General features: G+C 34.5%; 1 protein-coding gene across 7 annotated transcripts in view; it reads left to right on the top strand.

Annotated features, from left to right (window-relative positions):
• Positions 1-15,037: 15,037 nt before the first annotated feature.
• Positions 15,038-21,191, top strand: part of LOC131034831 (uncharacterized) — a 41,534-nt gene continuing 35,380 nt past the window's right edge. For 2 of the 7 annotated variants that reach the window (XM_057966426.1, XM_057966427.1), the window contains exon 1: positions 15,038-15,176. The gene's annotated coding sequence lies outside the window, so the exon portion shown is untranslated. Of the gene's footprint in view, positions 15,177-18,038; positions 18,494-21,191 lie in introns of those variants that run through there. The other 5 variants (XM_057966425.1, XM_057966432.1, XM_057966430.1 and 2 more) reach the window with 3 other exon arrangements.

The raw sequence follows: 21,191 nt of genomic DNA, 5'->3' as shown, positions 1-21,191 counted from the left end.
AAGGTCAAAATAGGACATTTTTTTTGATAATCCACAGTCAAGGCGGTAATTTAGCTTTTTTCATGGAGCTAACAACTAGTCGAGTAGACTCAAACCCAAGAACTCCCATGTAGGAGGCTCACAACCAGCCGCTGCATTGTGGGGTCATCCCAAAATAGTACTTTATTAGGATTTAATTAATTAATTAAAGAAGATGAAATAAAAAGGGGCACACTTAGGGTTAAAGGCCCAATTTTATAATGTGCGAAATGATGAGAGATGACCTTAGATTTAATCAAATTAATAATTAAATGTTTAAAGGAATTTTAAAATTCAAAATGCAACACACTAAGGGAGGTGCTAACCTAAGCATGAAATTGGACAACCCTAATTAAGGGTGTATAATTTACAATGCTACACCTTCTCAACAACCTTCTCCCTTAAGTAGTGATATTTGATTTAAATGTGTTTGGTGCTCAAAGATGTGAACCGATTCCGTCATTTTAAATAAAAACATTGTTCTTATGAAGGTTACTAGAGATACTAAATGAATTAATCTAAAAATAGGCATGCGCTACCCAAATGTGTGTTGTTTCAAATATCTACATAATGATATCAAAGGGACATCTACAATGACATAATAGAAGGGGGATTTTTGTTAAAAACTAGAGTTGGAAATGCGCTGGTAGATATTATACAAAAGTGGAAGCACAAACATGGTATGCAAACTGTTTGACAAAAATGTTAATGTGACAACCCTATGCAGAATGTGCACAAAATGAATTTGTTTAAAAGGATATAGAAACTTCCAAACAAATGCAAATCGCAAGTGTAAAGTCATTTTTTCACAACCTATGTCAGCATCCTATTTGCCTATGAAGAAATGGAGTATTCAGTATGAAAACGCATCGAGCATAATGGAGGTGGATCTTTGTCAAATACTATTGTCAAATTTAGATACGTAAGAATGCAGAATCACAAACAAGGTATCGATGAGAAAAATTCTCAGATCTAGAGTGAGTAAAGTGGTGAAAGTAAACTGATAAAATTGATTTCAACGAATAAGGAAAGCACAAAATTGTTTCAAATAATAAGTTGCAATCTCATTTTGTTTGTGTATAACTAAAATAAAAAAGTTCCTTCTAGATGTGCATAAGTATGCAATGTAACAAACATAGAAGCCAAAAGGTCCAAATCCAGAATCCCCATAATACAAAATGATGAGAAAAAGTCTTAAAATATACCCAATAAATTACAAAACATTGCCCAAACCCACTTGCGTGCTTTGTCTAAGCACTGGTAATTCCATTACAATATTCTAATCAACAATAAAGCTATCACATAGCAAGATTCTGCCAAGCGCTAAGCATGCATCTCTAAACTCTTAGTGATTGACTTACATACCTATGTGTTCCATTCTTGGTTCAAATTGGTGAGCAAAACTCCATGTCACTCGCAATAGACTCGTCTTCTTGATTGTGATGGTTATTCTTCCTCCCTTTGACTATAGCATATTTCTTTTATCCTTTCCAATTATGGACTAAAGCAAGAATACTAGCTTCCCATTTTCCCTTCCAGTAATATTGTCAAAGTTCTCTTAGCAAGGTTGTCTATGAATTTTTCTTACTTGGTTCAATCGACTCCCCCAATTGAATTCTCTTTCTCGAGCCCTCAGATTGCCCTCTTTTTTTTCTCCTCATGAACCGTGTCAAAAGAAATAGCTATTAAAAAAAAGGAAGATAATTTGATTGTAATAGGAGATAACAAATATCCCCCAAAATGATGGACAAGATTATAAAGACCCCCCCAGTTTTCTAATCGATTTCCCTATTCCTCTTGTATTTTCTCCAGTTATCATTTTTACCACTTGATGCACGTTGAATTTTTCTGCATATGTGGCACTCCTAGCTTCCTTAATGTGTGCTCGGATCTCTCTCTCACTCTACACACGTGCACGCGCGCACACATATATAATTCAATTATTTTTCAAAGACATTCATAATCTAAACTAAAATAATATATCTATTTGATTAGATACCAAATGTTGTTTTTGCCATTTTCAAATAATGTAAAAACAATTAAATTATTAAATTTTAAATACACGGATAATTAAGTGTCATGACATCCTCCCTCCCTTAAGACGTGCATCGTCCTTGATGCATTATCAAAGCAAATAATTATATAGACAAGATCAAGAAGTTCCATATCAGACATGAATAACAAATAATGGACTTTAATTTTCATCAATTATTAATTTCTAAACACTCAAGAAGATGAAAACATACACATTCATAAAAGCAATCATCATTGAGGACAAATTCTACGTGAGTGTGTGGATTCCATCACTACCATTCAGTTCATGAGGCTAGACTACCTCTCTCCAACAATGTTCTCTTTCTTTGTGTTTTGGTGTGTTGACATAACTATCACACTTATAGAAACAACACTCACAAATTAGTCCGTGTTAGTGTCCAAAATTCCAATTGAAATGAAATATTTCTCAAGAATTTTCTACTTATCAAATAACATTTAAATTATTCTATCACACGTACTTGCACTTACCTTTGTAGTTCCATGATTTGCCCGAGTCTTAGGTACTCTTTAACTTCACTCTTGTTATATCCTTTATTTCTATACCCACTTGAACTATCTTTAGTTCATTCATAAATATCAACACTTCAAATCAAAATTATTTCAAGGTTCAATATTTCAATGTATAAAGGTTCATATATAGATTATAAGAATTCAAATGAGAACTACAACATGTTTGATCACAACTTGATCATATATAAAGAATAATTAATCTATTATTCATATGTACCTTTTTGAGTGTGATATGTATAGTCGTGTACCTATCTCTTCCATGCATACTCGCATATCACCTGAAAGATTAGTAGTTTCACTTGGCTAACTCATGTGACCTAGGCATTATGCCCCATCTCATCAATATCTAATCATGTGACCTAGGCACCATTCCCATCTTGTCACTATCTAATCATGTGACTTACACATCATTCCCATATCGTCACATCATGCATATAGCATAAAAAAATTAATATTAACATCACATTCATGCAGACTCAAATGCAATCGTAACATCATTATACCAGAGTTAAGCTATATACACTCACTTCACTCAAAATTAAGCTCATAGAGCATCTATATCATTTTATGACTATCCATGCAATGCATCTCACAAATCAACATTTGGCATTCACATCAACATGCATTTCATTCAACATTATTCACTTCATGCATTGTATTTCATCTCTTAACATTTCACAAACAAAATATTTCTGGTTCAATTAGGATATTAATATAAGTTTACAAGATTGCCACATTCTCCACTATCTACTCCCTTGGACAATCTATCAATGTTCATCGTGAACAAGATAGGGAACGACAATTTCACATCATAGGACTAGCAACATAAAATACATTAGCCTAGTCACCATCGGAATGAAAAAGAAATCTCAAATGGAAAATAACTCATAAACAACTCAAAGTTGCAAAAATGTGTGAAAATCAATAGTAAATAAAACGTGTCCAAGAACCTTGAAATAAATGAATGAAAAATCTTTCCAGTGACTATTTATCGTAATAAAGTTCAAAAATTTCATAGCTAACCCTTATAACAATTCAAAATTTCATCAATAACCGAAAAAGAATCATCAAATTTGTAAAACAGTTTCACATAAATTGTGACTAACTCTAGTCACACGAGGGAGTAGAAGCTACACAACACCTTGCGTCCAAGGTGCGTTAGAGAACATGCCCATTCACACATCAAACGAGTCATAAGGTTTCAATGTTATGCATATCTATCAGTTGTTCTTAATCAAGAATTCAAATTCAATTTTAGACACTTATATAGCCTTAGTGCATTATAATGATATTACTATGCAAGAGAAAACCATCATTTGATCATGCATCTTAAAGCTTGATGTGTCTATCAATTTCTATTTACCGACTTTAACAATTTCATGCAACATGCAAGATGAAACAAACAAACACATTTATAATCTCTTAATGAGTTTTCATTTATTGTATATAATATGCTAAGTTCTTTTCCAAAGAAACTAATGAAAATATGAGATCAAAGTCCTTTCTTAAATGATCTATCACAAAAGGTTATGCTCTTTCTTGCATCACACATGTAAAATGCATCCATATTAGGATTAATACAAGCATAACTCAAACATTTAATTTGTGGATATTGTAAAAGTACAATCATCATTCATTACCTTAAGTGCATTATTCACCAAAATGCAATTCATATTTTCAAATCGTCATCTATGGATATGCTATTTAAGCAGACAATGCACAATCACAGTAATCAATAGAGTGCACAAGTTTAAGAAAACATTTCAAGGTTCTATCTAACCTTCACAACTCACAATCAAGCAAGGGCAATCAATTAATCACACACACAAAAAAACACGTACGTATAAAGTCTTAGCCAAAACTTGTATGCAAAAAGGGTTTTGCCCCAGAAAGCTGTTATTTTAACTTATAAGGGGTTTCAAGCAAGGGACACTTTGCCTTCTTGTCAGGTGTAACAACATGTAGGAGGCTCACTCCTTCATTTCTCAAATTGATCCACATTGATTCAACTATAGACTCAATCTCTAAGTACTTGCGCACACATACACTAAGCACTGCCTAATTGGAGGTTCATGCGATCGAGTGTCACAACTTAATTTGGTGAAGTCCAGTCCCTATTGCGGAACCTAGAGCTCTGATACCAAATATAAGGACCTTTGTATTATTAAAATATTAAATTTACATAATTACACAAAATTACAGACACACTTTATTGATTAAACCATTATGCTCAATATAGAAAAGAGTAGATAAATAATATTAAAAAATTGACATAAATTTAAATTACATGAGCCAAGAGATTGGCAAAACACAAGGAAATTATTTTAGTTACAAAAGACCATGAGGTTGATTACAATGAATATATAAAATGAGGTTGATAATCATCCTAATAGCGGCTCCTAACATCTATCTCCTACGGACATACCACTGGTGAGAACACTATTAGAGCGCTTTACCGCCCAACTGCAAAGCATTTACGCTTCCTCGGAGTTCTTCCCGACACACATAACTACCAACCCTGCACGAGAATGTTTAGCGACTCGAAACTGGCAAGAGATAAAATCTAGTGCAAATTAATGTATAAAGTTTAAGCATCATTTAAATTGGTTGATAAGACTTAGACCTTTACATCAAATTTATGACAATATGCCTCTAAGAGATACAAAACTTTTATTTGTTTATACCACTATACAATAACATGAATTGGAATATAATACCTTTTTACTAGATAAGGTAAGGAGCAACAGCTTTACATCGACAATAGAATGGATTAACCAAAGGAAATCATTAAACTAATTGACAAAGTGCGATAATGTAACAGTCTTATGTAATGCTATGGTTGTGGAAATTTTTTTCTCGTAAATGTGAACCGATTCCATCATTTTAAACACACATTATTCTTATGAAGGTTACTAGAGATGCTAAATGAAACAACTAAAAATATGCATGTGCTACCCAAACGTGCGTTGTTTCAAATATCTCGCATAATGATATCAAAGGGACATCTACCACAACATAATAGAAGGTGGATTTTTGTTAAAAACTAGAGTTGGAAATGCACTGGTAGATATAAATGCAAAAGTGGAAGCACAAACAAGGTACGTGAACAGTTTGACAAAAATGTTAATGTGATGGCCCTATGCAAAATGTGCACATAATGGATAGTTTTTTCAAAATATGGAAGATGATTCGGTTGCAATAAGAGAGAGCGAATATTCCCCAAAATGATGGACAAGACTGTAAAAATAATTCCCCCCAATCTTCTAATCAATCTCCCTATTCCTCTTCATCTTTTCTCTAGTTATCATTTTTACCAGTTGATGCACGTTGAATTTTTCTGCATACGTGGCACTCCTATTCCTCAATGTGTGCTCAGATCTACTAAGTGGTGCTTTTAATTCTGTTTCCTTATAAATTTCCACTTCAGACTACCAGGTGAGTAAATGATAATATTCCTTAATTAAAGCTCAATTACTCTTTATCAAGTAAGTGGTACTATGATACATGTTCAAAATGATACAGTCATTTATGACTTTTACTCATTAAATAAAAATGTAGTTAAACACAATAGAACATTTAATCTATATATATTATTTTTTTCCTCTTTCAAATATTTTCCAAATACAATCATAATCTAACCTCAAATACAATATCTATTTGATTAGATATCAAATGTTATTTTTTGCCACTATCAAATAATTTAAAACAATTAAATTATTAAATTATTAAATATATAGATAGTTAAGGGTTGTGGCATTCTCCTCATTCCAGGACACCAAAAGTGGATTTAAAGGACAAAGGGAAAGCCCCTATGATGGATGGTGGTCCAAATAAGGATGGTTTCATGCCTGTTAAGCCTCGGGCTAAGGGGAGGGCTCAAAAGAGGTCTTATTGGGATAGACAAAATGATGAGGGCTTCAACCATTTTGAGGTGTTGGAAACTTTGGCCTTGGAAGAAAGGATTTTAGTTGATGTGACTTCTAGGGCTACTATTTTGGGTATGGATGTTGTGCAAGAGCCGAGCATTATTTAGGAAGTTCATTCTCCAAATATATTTTGTGTCCAAGAGACTAAGCTTCCAGTTGATAGTATGCTTCAATGTGCCTCTAGTATTTGGCATTTTGGTTAGTGTTATTTTAGTGGTTCTTTGGGTTGTTCTGGAGGTTTGGCCCTTTCTTGGGACTCGAGAAAGATTGTTCCTATTTGGTGGCTTTCTAGTCATTCTGCTATTTCTGTGGTAACCTCTAGTTTGGAGTCATGGGGAGGTTTTTTTGGTTGCTAATGTGTATGCTTCGATTGATATGTGTGGGAAAGCTTTTCTTTGGTCTCATACCAGGTATGTTAGATCATGTGCTCCATATTTTCTTTGGGTTTTAGCTGGTGATTTTAATTCAGTGTTAAGTTTGGAGGAGAAAAGGGAAAGGGGGTTAGCTAGTTGGGTCCTTCTTCTCATCTCTTTTGTGAGAATGTGGAACTCCTTGCTTTAACTTATATCAAACCTTCTAATTGGCTTTGTACTTGGACTAATCCACAATGTGGTGAGGAAGCTTTTTTTGAACGGTTGGATAGATTTATGGTATCCTACTACTAGGTGGGTGGTGGTTTGGTTACAACTTCTACGATCCTTGACTAGAGGGGTTTTAATCATTGGTGAATTAAATTTTCAGCAACTTCTTTCTAAGTTCCTAAGAATCCTCCTTTTAAGTTTCAGCTTATGTGGCTTCGTGATTATTCCCTAGATTACTTAATGGTTTAGTGGTGGAGAGATGGTGGTCCTTCCTATGGTATTGCTATGTATTATTTTGTTAAGAAACTGTACTTTGTGAAATTTCAACTTAAATGATGGAATTGGTCGTTTTGTGGTAATCTTCACACTATAAAGAGGAATATTCAAGAACAGCCCGATGTTATCACTATTCAAATTCGAGATTATGGTTTTTCAACAAATTTAGGAAGAGTTGAGTCTCAGGTTGTGAAGGAGTTGGAGGAGTGGGAACTTTGTGAGGAGATTTTTTAGAAGCAAAAGGCTTGGATTAATTGGCTTCAGGCAAGTGATAGGAACACGACTTTTTTTCATAATTATGTGTAAGCTTGTCTAAATAGGAGTTTTATTTTATCTTTGGTTAGTTCGGAAGGGATTCGGTTGTCTTCTCTACAGGCATTGTCTCATGAGGCTACACAATACTATTCTTCTCTCTTTACTAAAGATTCAATTCTTGCTAAAGATGAGGAGAAATGGTTCTTGCAAGTTTTCCCTTTTTAATCACCAATGAGATGAATGAATCCTTAATCCATCCAATCTGTCTATTTGAGTTGGAAGAGGTTGTTTTTGAGATGCGCAAGGGCAAAGCTCCTAGTTCAAATGGGTTTCCTATAGATTTTTTTTCAAGAATTTTGGGATTTTATTAATTGAATTTTCTAGAGGTGGCTCAATAATCTCATGGTAGCAAACAAATGCTTCAAGTCTTGAATTCTACTTTTCTTGTCCTTATTACTAAAAAGGACGGAGCTAATCGATTGGATTTCTTTAGGCTCGTCACTCTTTGTAATGTGGTGTACATAATCATTTTTAAATTGATTGCAAACCGGCTCAAAAGTTGGCTCATATCTTTGATCTCGAAGGAGCAAGGGGGATTTGTGGCTAAGAGACAAATTGTGGATGTGGTGGAGATTTCTTCCAAACCCATCCACTCTATGGTAGAGTCTAAGGAGAAATCTCTGTTCATCAAACTAGATATGGCCAAATCTTATGATAGACTTAAGTGGCATTTTTTGCAAAAGATTTTCATCGCCTTTGGTTTTAGTTAGGAGTGGGTTAGTTGGACGATGAGTTGTGTTACTTCTTCGTCCTTATCTATTGTTATCAATGGCAAACCTTCTCAATTATTTGGGGCTTCTATGGGTCTTTGCCAAGGCAACCCTCTCTCTCCCTATTTATTTATTATTATGGTTGAAGGCCTGGGTAGACCTATTAAGTCTTGGGTCTCCCAAGGATTGATTTGGGGTTGGAGCTGGGGTAATGGGTTGCCTACGCATTCTCATCTCCAGTTTGTGGATGACATTGCATTTATGGGGGATGCTCATCTTTGTGAAGCTGAATCTTTTAGGCGAACAATGGATATTTATTTTGTTGCTTCAGGTTACAAAATCAAAAAATCAATGAGCACAAATATTCTATTTACTCTGTCAACACTCTAGAACCTATTTAGAGAAGGATTGCCAATATTTTGAGGTTTCTAATTGGTTCTCTCCCTTTGCCCTATTTGCGTATCCCTCTAGTCATTGGAAGGCTACTTAGGCCATTTTGGTAGGACTTTTTTGATAAGTTGTGTCAGAAGGTTAATCACTGGACTCATCATTGGCTATCCACTATTGTTAGGATGACTCTTCTTCAATTTGTGATCTAGGATCTTCCTATTTACAAGAGTTTTGTTCCGGCGGCTCTCGTGTATTTCCTTAAGGAATTTGATGCTTTCTTGCACTAATTCCTTTAGCGTGAAAATTTGCATGCTTCTAAGTGGAGTTTAGTTAAGAGGGAGTTTGTGTTTAGTTGAAGAAAGAGGGTAGCCTTGGTTTTCGTTTGACAGTCTTGAATGGGCAAGTTCTTGCAACTAAATTATATTGGCGATGGTGTACCAATCAAAATCAGGTTTGGGCTCACATTCTCACACATAAGTATTTAAAAGGAGTTAACATTTTGGATGTTCCTCGTTTTCCTTTAGAGGGAAGGGGTTCTATGATTTGACACACTCTAAAAATAGGAGCTCATTTTATTAAGAGCATAATTTTTTTGATTTGCAACACCCTCTCAGAAGCTATTTTTTGGTTTGATTCTTGGGATGGTCATCCTCCTATTCTTTCCAGGTATCCACACTTACAACCACTTTGTGATAATTTTACTATAGCTGGTTGGAATACAGTCATGAATTATAAGACTGCTAAGAATATAGGTTGGTTGCTAGTTATAGATGGAAGGATTCTTGTGAATGGTCATTCAATGGGTTGGAGGAGGCTCGCAATGAGTTGGCTTAGATTCTTGCTTGTCATAAGTGCAACTCCTTGGCGGGGAAGGACATTTTGACCTGGGATAGAGATTCTTTTGGTAAATTACTTTGTTTCTATGGGGTACTTGGAGCTTGATAGATAGCTATTTGGAGGATTAGAGGACCCTTGGTGGAAACAAGTGTGGAACAATTTTTATTAGCCCAAGTGTAACTTTTTTTCATGTGGCTAGTGGTTCAGAATCAATGTCTTACTTGGGATAATTTGTGCAAGTGGGGCTTCCTTGGTCCCTCTTTGTGTGTTTTGTGTCATAATATTAAAGAGTGCGTCTCTCATCTATTCTTTCATTGCTTTTTCTCTAAGGAAACTTGGCACTTCTGGTGGAGCGTTTGGAATTAGTGTTGGTGTAAATTATTTCTCATAATTACACTTCACTTAAGTTGACTTAGGATAATGCCTCTCATAGTAGTTTGGATATGAGATACTTAGGGAAGTGTGCACATAGGGAAGTTGCTTGTAGGATAAATTCCACCTTTTGTGTTCTTATCTTGTTGTTAGATTCCAAGTTTGGTGGGTGATCCACCTCTTGTAGAATATTTTATTATTTCACCTACCTACCTTCACCTACCCTTGTTTCTCATTGGGCCATATGTCATGATTGTGTGCTCACATATCCATATGGCCTTGCCTTTATATGCAGGCTCATCTTCCTTGTATTGGTTGATCTAGTTGATCATATTTTGCATTTTTATGAGATTACAATTTGTTCTTATCTATCTTCTATCTCTCTTGTTTGTGTTATTCATTGAGCTCCTGATCTTGGTTATTTTTGAAAAATTCTTACATGGTATTAGAGTCATTGGGGCTTCATTGAGTAGTCTTTTTGGAGAGATCTTTGTGTGTTTTATTATCTAAGGAACAATGAAATTTGGGAGCATCCTATGCCAATTTCGACCTCACCATTGAGTCTGTGAGGCTATTTCCATGAATTTTGAGTATGGATTCACCTATTTTGGGTGAAAGTGCATTTAGGGGCATCAGAGAAAAAAATTAGCCTATTAGACTATACAGTACAATTTTTTTAAATATATATATATATATATATATTCTACGATTTTTTATTATTTAAATTTCTTATTTTTCAAAATTGCAAATTTTTATTGATTGTAAAAGTTTTATTATTTATAAAAATAAAAGAAAATGGTTTTTTTGTTTGTTTGGGGGGGTGGGGGGTTCGTTCACCCCCACCCCCACTGTACTTGTCCTTTCCACCATTGTTCTGCACGATTATTCCTGTACATCCTTGACAACCTTGGTTTCTACTCCTCGCATGCATCATCCTCCAGAGTCACCTCCTCATCGCTCATTGTGCTCCCACCGACTCGTGCTACCTACCGCCGATTCTTGGCCCGAGGTCCACCTCTACCGCACTTCATTTTCTAGCTGACCACTACATCGTGACCCCCACCGCCGCGCGCCATGCCACCCGATGGTTCTTCGCATGTTGGAGCCACCACCACCAATAGACCCCCTGTCTTCCTGGCTACCGCTCAAGCCAGCTTCTTGTCACCACCGCCTGTCTCTACTCTGCCTTGTGCACAACCCCAATCGAGGCTGCCATGCGACCTATTTTTTGCCATGGAAGCACCACATGGTGCAACTTGATTTGCTGGATTTGTACACATGGCATCCATCTCAACTTGTTCGTACATGTTACACAAGCACCACATACGTAAATTGTACGCACAACTAGCTTGCCACACAAGCATATTAAACCCCCATCATTGTGCCATGTCATCAACCTTACAGGTCCACACCAACGCCATGTCATCATGTCCGTACGGGCACTCTAGCACACAGTCAGCGATTCGTACTTTGCCACGTCATTATTTCGTATAGTTGAAGTCAACATTCCATACAACCACGCATGGGTATTTTGCCCATAACGACCATATGACCATCAAATTTAAGCTCATGAAATGTTGACGTTAGCATTTTTGTCAAAAAATTTGACCCTTCTCTAATGAGGTTTTTGACTTTGCAGTCTAACTTTAAAGGCTCATATCTTGGTCATTTTGAGGCCTTTTTTGGTGCAATTTTTTTTATTTGGACTAATTTTTCATGCTCTCCACAATGGTGTGGTTAGTTCCTAATTTTATTGGACAAATTTTTCAAGATTTTTAGATTTTCACAACTGTACTTGTCTAATCCTCAATTCTGCAACTTCTTGGGCTCCGTTTAGGCTCATACAACCTCCTTTTCAAGTGCTGTTTTTTTCAAAAGTGCATAATTTTTCATTTGTATTTACATGGTACTATCAGTTTTTCACCATTTTGAGTAGAAAGTGTAATTTTAGTATTTGGTCCTTTTTAGCCTATTTGGTACTTGTAATTTGCTTGGATCTCAATTTAGATCTCTTGCATTATTAGTCTTAAAATTAAAAGCCCACTTTTCCCTTGTTTGCAAGTGGCCCATTGCACTCGCACTAAGTATAAAGTGTTGAATCATCATTTTTTGGAGGGGGAGGGGTTCTTTGATTGAGTGAATTTGGAAGGGGGGGTGTCTTGTATGATTGTGCCTCTCTCTATCTTGTGCTCTTTCATTTTGTTGCTATGGGTTCTCCTAAATTTCCACTTTTAACTCCACGTAATTATGCTTCTTGGAAAATTGATGTTTGGAGTAAGTTAATGGAAAAATGATTAACTCACTATATTGATGGAACTATTACAACACCAACTAATCCTAAAGTTGATCCTAATGCTCACATGGAATGGCTCACTGAAAACATTATGGCTCTCGAAACTTTGAGGAAGTATGTATCAAAGGATCTCATCTTTCACATTGAGAAGTGTACAACAATTAAAGATGCTTGGGATATCTTGGGTAAATTAAAATGGCTAAATTGATGAGATTAAGGGCTATCAACTTGATAATGATCTCACTATGTTGGATCCCAAGAATTTCGATACAATCCAAGACTATATCACCAAGGCAAATGAGCTAAGAGCGCAACTTAAGGATTATGTCATTGACAAGAAGAATGCACAGTCGGTCTACAATTTGTTGACAAAGCTTCCTTCAAAATATGTAACATTCATTTCTAGCTTCCAAACCCATCACTTAATAGTGGGTAGTTCTTTCACTATGCCCTCATTTGATGCATTCATAGAAATGTTGATGTTAGAGAAATCAAAGTTGATGAGCATGGGGATTCTCAAGTCTTCAAACTCCAAGGCTTTGGTGGTTAATCAAGGGAACCAAAGGAATCAAGGGCAAGGCAAGAACCAAGATCAGTCTAAGCCAAAGCCACAACAAGATAAAGCACAATCATTCTCTCTAAAACAAGGCAATTCTACATCCTCACCTAAGGGGAAATCATATAAGGAGAAGATTTTTTGTGCATATTGCAAGAAGTCAGGACATGATGAACACCATTGTTACAAGAAGGATATTGATTAATTGAAACATCTTCTTGAGAAGAATAAAATGAATTTTCCTTCTAGAATGTCTACTTTAGCTTCTTCTTCCAAAGAAAAGGAATTTGATAAAGGAAATGATCACACTTTTGGGACAAGTAAAGGACAAGCTCTTTGTGCTACTACAAGTCATGATTCAGGGAGATGGCTTCTAGATTTAGGAGCTTCTCATCATATGACATCTTCACGGACTATGTTCTCTTCATTTGAACCTTACAACATGCCACAAATTTTGATGGGCAATCATACATATATGAGAGATTGCATTGCTTTGCTTGCGTTGCATTTGTACATGGGTACCTAATATGACATCGTAGTCGGGACCCATCTTGCATTGTTAGCTTGAGTCTACATTCCCCTAAGTTGCACTTAAAGGGGGGTGTTGGTGTAAATTATGTCTCATAATTACAGTTTACTTAAGTTGACTTAGGATAATGTAGATCTCATAGTAGTTTGGATATGAGACACTTCGGAAAGTGTGCACATTGAGAAGTTGCTTGTAGGAGAAATTCCACCTTTTGTGGTCTTATTTTGTTGTTACATTTCACCTTCGGTGGGTGATAGATACCTCTCGTGGAATATTTTATTATTTCTCTTACCTACCCTCACCTACCCTTGTTTTTCATTGGGCTACATGTCATGATTGTGTGCTTACATATCCATATGGCTTTGCCTTTATACACAGGCTCATCTTCATTGTATTGGCCGATCTAGTTGATCATATTTGGTATTTCTATGAGAATACAGTTTGTTCTTATCGATCTTTTGTCTCTCTTTTTTGTGCTATTCATTGAGCTCTTGGTCTTGATTATTTTTGACAAATTCTTATAGTTAGGCTTGCTAGCTTGTCTCCTCTTTGGCTGAGGTTTGGGCCCATTGGGGTAAGCCCCTTGTAAAGATCTCATTTCTTTAGGTCACCTATGTTCTAGGACCCACTCTCATTATTTGGCATATTTGGTTGGAGAGGAATCATAGGTTTTTTCATGATGCTAGGATGGTTGTTCAACACTTGTGGTTGAAAATTATTCACTCTTTTCGTGAGACTGTCTTGACAAAGTGTGACTTTGTTTGCGGTATGGATCTTGGAGATGTTGATATTTGCAATTGGTTCATGTTCCCTCTTCATGGTGATGACCCTTCTCTTGGAGGAAGGAGTGGTAGGTAGGTCACGAGGAATACATGCAAACATCATTTGTGAAAGATCAATTGGGAGGGTCGATGGACCCCTCAGGGAGTTTAAAAAATTAATATTGATGGCTCTTCTCGAGGGAATCCTGGTCATGCTGTTATTGGCGAAGTAGGGTGTGATAGTGCTAGAGATGTTCAGTTTCTTTTTTCTATTTATAAGTGCCTTCATATAAATAATTACATGGAGGCTCTCACCATTTTCTATGTTATAGAGCGTTGTTGTATTTTGGGCTGGAAAATGATTATTTGTGAATCTGATTCTTAGGTGGTGGTGACTTTGCTAAAAGAGCAACAACTAGATGATATCAGTTAACACTTAGCTTTGGTTATTAGACAGATTTCTAGGTCATGTGACTCTTTGGAAACTGTTAATTTTATTCACATTCAGGGAGTGGAATGGAGTAGTAGATTATTTGGCCAAATGAGCTTTTGATCGAATTTGGGGTTGGAATATCATGGATAAGGAGCAATTATCTTGAGAATTTTCTCACATGTTGGATCAATTAGTGGATATAGACAAGGTTGTATAGTTCTCTTTTCTCTGCTAGACCGTTGACCCTTCTTGCTTTGTGCTTCTCTTGTTTTAATTAAATTTTTACCCATATTTTGATGTCAAAATAAAAGAATTAATCTTTAACATTAATATCATTTATTACATATTAATACAAATTTAATCTTTGTAATGAACATGAAATTACTTTTTAGTAGAAACAATCAATGTTCTCTTTTTAAGAACATTTAAGAATGCACAATAAATAGAGTTCGATATCATGGACACATTACATTAATTACCATGGCTGCAATGAATGCCTCTGATATTTTGTCTTGAAATAGGTTTTGAAGCAAAATTGGGTCATATTTACATAAGGCATGTTTTACAGAGATTATTATTACATATGCTTGCCTTCTCTCCTTTCTATATAGAAGGTAAGATTTTGGAGAAGTTAAAAATTAAATCATTACTATTCAATTAATTTATTTGTTATGATAGATAATGCGAGAAGTGTTTCATGATAATGGATTTTTCTCTGTATTTTTATTTTGAAGACAATTAGATAATCAATTTATTAGTCCCGCCTATCTATAGGCGGAGACTAATGTTTTCATCTCTTTCAATTAATTTTGCTTCGTAAACTGTGTCAAGGATTTATTCTAAAGTTTATCTTATAGTTTAGGGTAAATTATTTTTTAATTTCATTTTTCTTTCTACTTTTAGATTTTTCTGATTGGTAGGATACTTTTTCCTGGGGTTTTTCTTTTTTTCTTTAAAAATGAAAAGAACTGACCAATCAAAGGAATTTATTTTTTCTTCCTTATTGAGAAGGGCGACCTGACTTCGGCCATCAACGGCGTGCAACAAATGAAAGACCATTTGAGCATCGGTAGTCGTTAGATTTTTTTTAAAATTTTCCGTTGTCGTTTTCTCTTTATTCCAGTTTCTTTGTATTCCATCATCACCGGGTTTCTCCATCATCATTGTTTTCCGTATATTTCTACCTGTTTTCTGTGACGGGTTGCACTATTTCCACTGTTGCGAGAGAGTTTTCACTTTACTATGCTCACTTACGGAGGAAAGACTGGTGTGCCAAAAGGATAGCATTTAATGAAATATTTTAATTTTTAACTTTTAAGATTTAGAACTTTATATTATTTTTTTACATAAGTATCACATTGTTTTTTTTTGTCTTCTATGAACACGGAAGGGATATATTTTCAAGTTTGAGAATAATTTTTTTTAATTTTTTTTTTAAATTTCTTTTTTAAAAGCTTTTATCAGTGAAGTAATAAATATAATATATTAATATTCGTTTTATACTTAAAATTTTTAAATAATAAATTAAATGTTTAATATTTTAAAAAGCATATTCTTATTTATTTTAATGATTATTATATAAATAATTAAGTGATTTTGAAATGCATATTATATAAAAAGTTAATAATATTATTATTTAATTTTGATAGATATATATAGAAAATAGTAAATTAAATATAATTATTCTTTAATTATATATTTAAAACTTTCACATAAAATATTGTATGTTTCAGATTTTTGAAATTTTGGTTTTTATTCATTTTAATAGTTATAATATTATAGCATCTATAATATATAATTAAATTATTTTTAAGATATATATATTATATGAAAATATTCAATAATACAATATATGAATATGAGTTTTATATTATAAAAATAATAATTAATAATTATATATTTAATATTTTAAAAATATATATTCTTATTTATTTTAATCATACGAGACACACACATATACATACATACATACATACATGTCATTTTAAGAAATATATTAAATGTAAGTTTTTACTATATATATTTAAAAAATAATAATTTTTTAGTTATATGAATAAGATTTTTGAATCTCTTTTATTTTGATTTATTTGAATAGTTATAATATTATAGCATATATAAAATATGATTAAGTGACTTTATATATAATAAAAAATTAGTAATATTATTGTTTCACTTCTAAAAATACAAATAGGTAAATAATTGTAAGTTTATAAGAAAGATAACTATTTTTTAAAATAGTAATATGAAAAAAAAATATTATGAATTGATAATTTACTTTTTCAATAGGTTTCATTTCACTTTTAATTTTTTAAGTATTTTGGGTTTACTTATAATTTTTAATATAAAAAATAAAAATTTTGGGTATACTTGGCATATGGATGTTGACTACTACACCTTACATCTATTTCCTCCCTTATTTTCATTGTATTTTTTGTTTTTTACTGTGATTTTTTTAAATATTTTTTTGTATTTTTTAGTTTTTAATTATGATTGTATTTATAATTTTAAATGTAAAATAAGCTCTTGAATCTAATAAAAAGTCAAAGAAAGAGACTATTTCGAACAATCAATAAAAAATAAAATGAGAGTCTATAGTCAAACACAATCAAATAACAATTACACCCCAATATAGAGAGTAATCATAATAGAAGCATATAAATACATTGAAAATGATAGATTATATCAACTCAAAAAATCAATGAAAGCTAGATTATATCAACTCAAAAAATCAAAGAAAGAGACTCGCCTTCAAACATAAAAAAAAATTAACAATCAAACAATCAAATTACAATTAATAGTCTAATAACAATCAAACAATCAAATTACAATTAATAGTCAAACAAATATTAGCAATTACCGCCTTCAAACAAAAAAAAAAAATTAACAATCAAACAATCAAATTACAATTAATAGTCTAATAACAATCAAAGCACCGTTTCATTGTTAACCATGTATTATCTTAACTAGCTGCAAATATAGAAGGGTAATTTTGTGTTTATAGATGTCGTTTCCCAAATCTCTATTTTAGCAATTAACACAAGAAATATTATTGGCCTAGAAGAACACGGTACATGTGCAGTAAATACGAACAATTTACATGAAATATTCTTTTGAATACATGATGTATCCATGTTGTTTTATCCTCTCTATTGTTACAAGTTTTCTTCGTATATGGCTGCAATGCAAACTTAACCATTAAGTTCTAACCATTAAACTCTAAATCGTGAAAAAATTTGAGTAATTCTAATTCGTCTATGTCTTTACAGTATAGTTAACTATCTCTCACAACAAACATTCGATATTTATACTACTTAATTGTTCTCAACAATTCACTGCATTGCTAACAAACATTCGATATTTATACTACTTAATTGTTCTCAACAATTCACTGCATTGCTAGCATGTTTTTAGCTAAAGGCAGGGACTCATGCTGTCTCACAGCTCTTGTTGCTGCTGCTTCCATCAAGAAGCAATCCTCATTTCGTCTAGAGAAATTTTACTGGGGAGTCTCTTCGCAAAACTATACCTATATTTGTCTGAGCATCTGGCTTGTCTGAATTTAACATCCATCCACCTAAATCCCCAAAATATTATGCCAACGAACAAAATGACAACTACAAAAAGTTTTTAAACTGTTTTCTTTTGGAGGCTAAAACTGATAACAAAATTGGGCGATTTCATTCCACATTGCTTTTTTGTTTACTGTGCATATATGATCAATCTCGTTCACATGTTGAGACATGATGGCGTTGGAAGCAAGAATTGGGAATAAACCATGGTTAACCACAATTAATTGCCGTTTGACACCAGACCTGTGCTGAGTGAAACTGTGCAGGTGGTTTTTTGAGAAAATATTTTAATTGAAAACTCCACAAAAAAGCTGCAGGTTGTTGAAGAAACCACGAATTATTTGCATATTATTGAATTGATTGTGAGTTTTGTCTGTTTTCTCAAAATTGAAAAAATCACCTTTACTCACTCATAAATACTAGGTTGTTTAATTTTGGCTTCATTTTCACAGTTTTTTACTTGAGAATGAAATTTGTTTAGAACATAGCTAACTAAGAATTCATTGATCAGGGATTCAAAGAATTGTTTTCTTTAAACACTTATGGTGTACCCTACGGCACATCTTTTCAGTCGTATTTAGTTTTTCACATCCCTTTAGACATCATCTGATGTGTTATTAGTTTTTTGGTTGTCTTTTGAAAAAAACACCTCCACTCACTTATGCGTACAGAGATTTAAAGTTTTACTTTCATCTTTTACAGTTTTGAACTCCAGAATTTTTTTATTAGAGAAAGTGAATGGAAGAATTTGAGATCGAAGATTTGAATAATTGTTAGTCATCAAACAATTGGGATGTACGCTAGGGTAAATCATTTATTAGTTGATTTTAGGTTTTCACATTATTTCTAGCATTTTTTGATAATGAGGATTTGATCATCTTGCATGAGGTATTTGCTGATCGTGACTGCATTTAAAGGGAGAACCAGGATATTGAAGTATCGATTTCACATTTTGACTTCTTGTAGCTTGGAGGCCTCATAGGCTAATTGTGATTTCAATTTTTTGTTTTGTACTCTAAATTATAAGTTATACCTCATTGACCGAGAATTTGAGTTTGGTTGGGAATTTGAGGGTCTAGGCCTGAGACAGTTTTAATTGGCGACATTGAACAGATTCTATTTTTATTTCCTATGTTTGTTTCTATTTCTACTCACTGTACTTGGCATTAAATAACAATAATAGATTTTTCTTACCTTTTTTCAGATTATTTTAACTTTTTTTATATTAATTTAGGTTAAATACAGAGATTATTCGCTGAGTTTCATAACATTCAAAAAACACCTGCTCTCAGAGAACCCAGCATAACATAGTTCCCTCAAACGACTGGAAACCTTTAGGCTTATGATTTAGCCATTTTATCAGAGACATCAAAAAATTTAATAGTCTGGAGAAAAAAGGACTATAAACGATAATGGCAGATTTCCAACTGCCTAGAACCAGAGTATTTAAACATGAAAGTATGAAGCCAAAATAAAATATATACAAATTTATGATTAAGTATCGGGTAGGGAAATTGAAGTATCAATAGAAGAGGGCCTAGCTTGCAGTGGGAAGGTCGGGTTGCAGCGGCTCCAATCTTGCTCGACCACGACCCACGCTCCTACGACCTCTGCTCGAGCCACCTCTGCAACTCTGCTCAGGTTTTGTTTCTGCTTCTGCAGCTTTCATAGGCAGGATTCCATTCATCTTTGCAAACTAGAAGAGATCCTCCTCTTTTCCTTGAGCCTCTGGGTCGTCTCCTAAGAATCTCCACTTGAGATAGCTCAGACTTACGCTGGCAAAGACTCTGTGTCTATCCAGTTCTTTACCCTTCAGGTCAAGTAGGAATGGATAGTATTTGATGAGCTCTCCGTGGGCATTGAAAAGAATCCGGTTGCTTGGCCAGGGTGCGCCAGAGTCATGGAGGGCCTTATTCAAGATTTCTTGAAATTCTTGGAGAATTTCCACTGGAAAGAGCTCCCTGGTGAGATTCCAAACCGATTGCTTGGGTAGCTTCTGGTCCAACAGAGAAGCCACAAACCTGGAGGAGATGCTGGTGTTGTCTCGCGGGTATTCATCCCTGCTCAAATGGGCACTACCCAGAATCAATTTGACTGCAAGTAAAACTGGAGGATCCGCATGGATAAGGAGACGCTTAAGTCTCAAATCTATTATCCTTTTGAAAGAGACTTGGCGAGTGGAGGCACTAAGTGATATAGGAGTGTTTGCGTCGAAACAAGAGGTAGGCCTTGGGTAAACACTCATGATAAAACCAAACGGAGGCTCAGAAGACATGGTGGCCGAAGGAAAAGACAGGCGAGAAGGGAAACCAAAGAGAAAAACCAGAAGATGCAGGAAGGAAAGAAGGAAGCGAGAGGAGGACGCTTCGGCAAGAAAATCGGGTGCACGACTCAACAAGTAATAATGAAGATTAGAGGGGCAATAAAGGCTCACGTGAAGGTGGCGGAGAATAAATGCCCAGATCGAGCCAAATCTACTCAAGTGCAGATAAAAGGATTAACCTGTGGACAACTCATGCAAAAGGATTGAGTGACGGTGCTCTCCAGCTGGAGCTTCGAGAATCCCATTTTTGTGGAGGCAAAGTTTGATTTAGCGGTTTGTTAGCAAGGCTAACCCGGACCCACCATGAGCCCTAGGTTTAAATGAACACTTTAATTTGAAGAAAGGAGATAGCTGTTGGGATCAACCGCCAAAAAAGAGCGGGTCATAAGCGTTCAAATTTAAATTTTGCGATCCACCAACCTGCTAGCAAAGAGCGGCCCCAAAAACCTGTATGAACAAAGCTTGTTAGCTTGTCCGATCTGCATTACCAGTAAGTTGAATGCCCTGAGACCACCAATGAGTGAAAGTGCCTTGAGCTACTGATTTTGATAAGGCATCTGCCACTTCATTCGCTTCCCTGTAGATATGTTTTGCCTCAAAATGTTCAAGGCTGTTCAAATTTTCTAGGATTCTTTCCAATAATGCTTGGAGCCTCCAGTTGGGGGTTTTCTTTTTCCTTATAGCATTTATTACTATCTTCGAGTCTCCTTCCACTGAGACATTTCTAAGGCCATGGT

This window comes from Cryptomeria japonica, chromosome 3 (genome assembly GCF_030272615.1).
Source record: "Cryptomeria japonica chromosome 3, Sugi_1.0, whole genome shotgun sequence".
Taxonomy (NCBI): Eukaryota; Viridiplantae; Streptophyta; class Pinopsida; order Cupressales; family Cupressaceae; genus Cryptomeria; species Cryptomeria japonica.
Note: the sequence above shows the minus strand (reverse complement) of the source record. Positions and strands in the feature narration are given on the sequence as shown.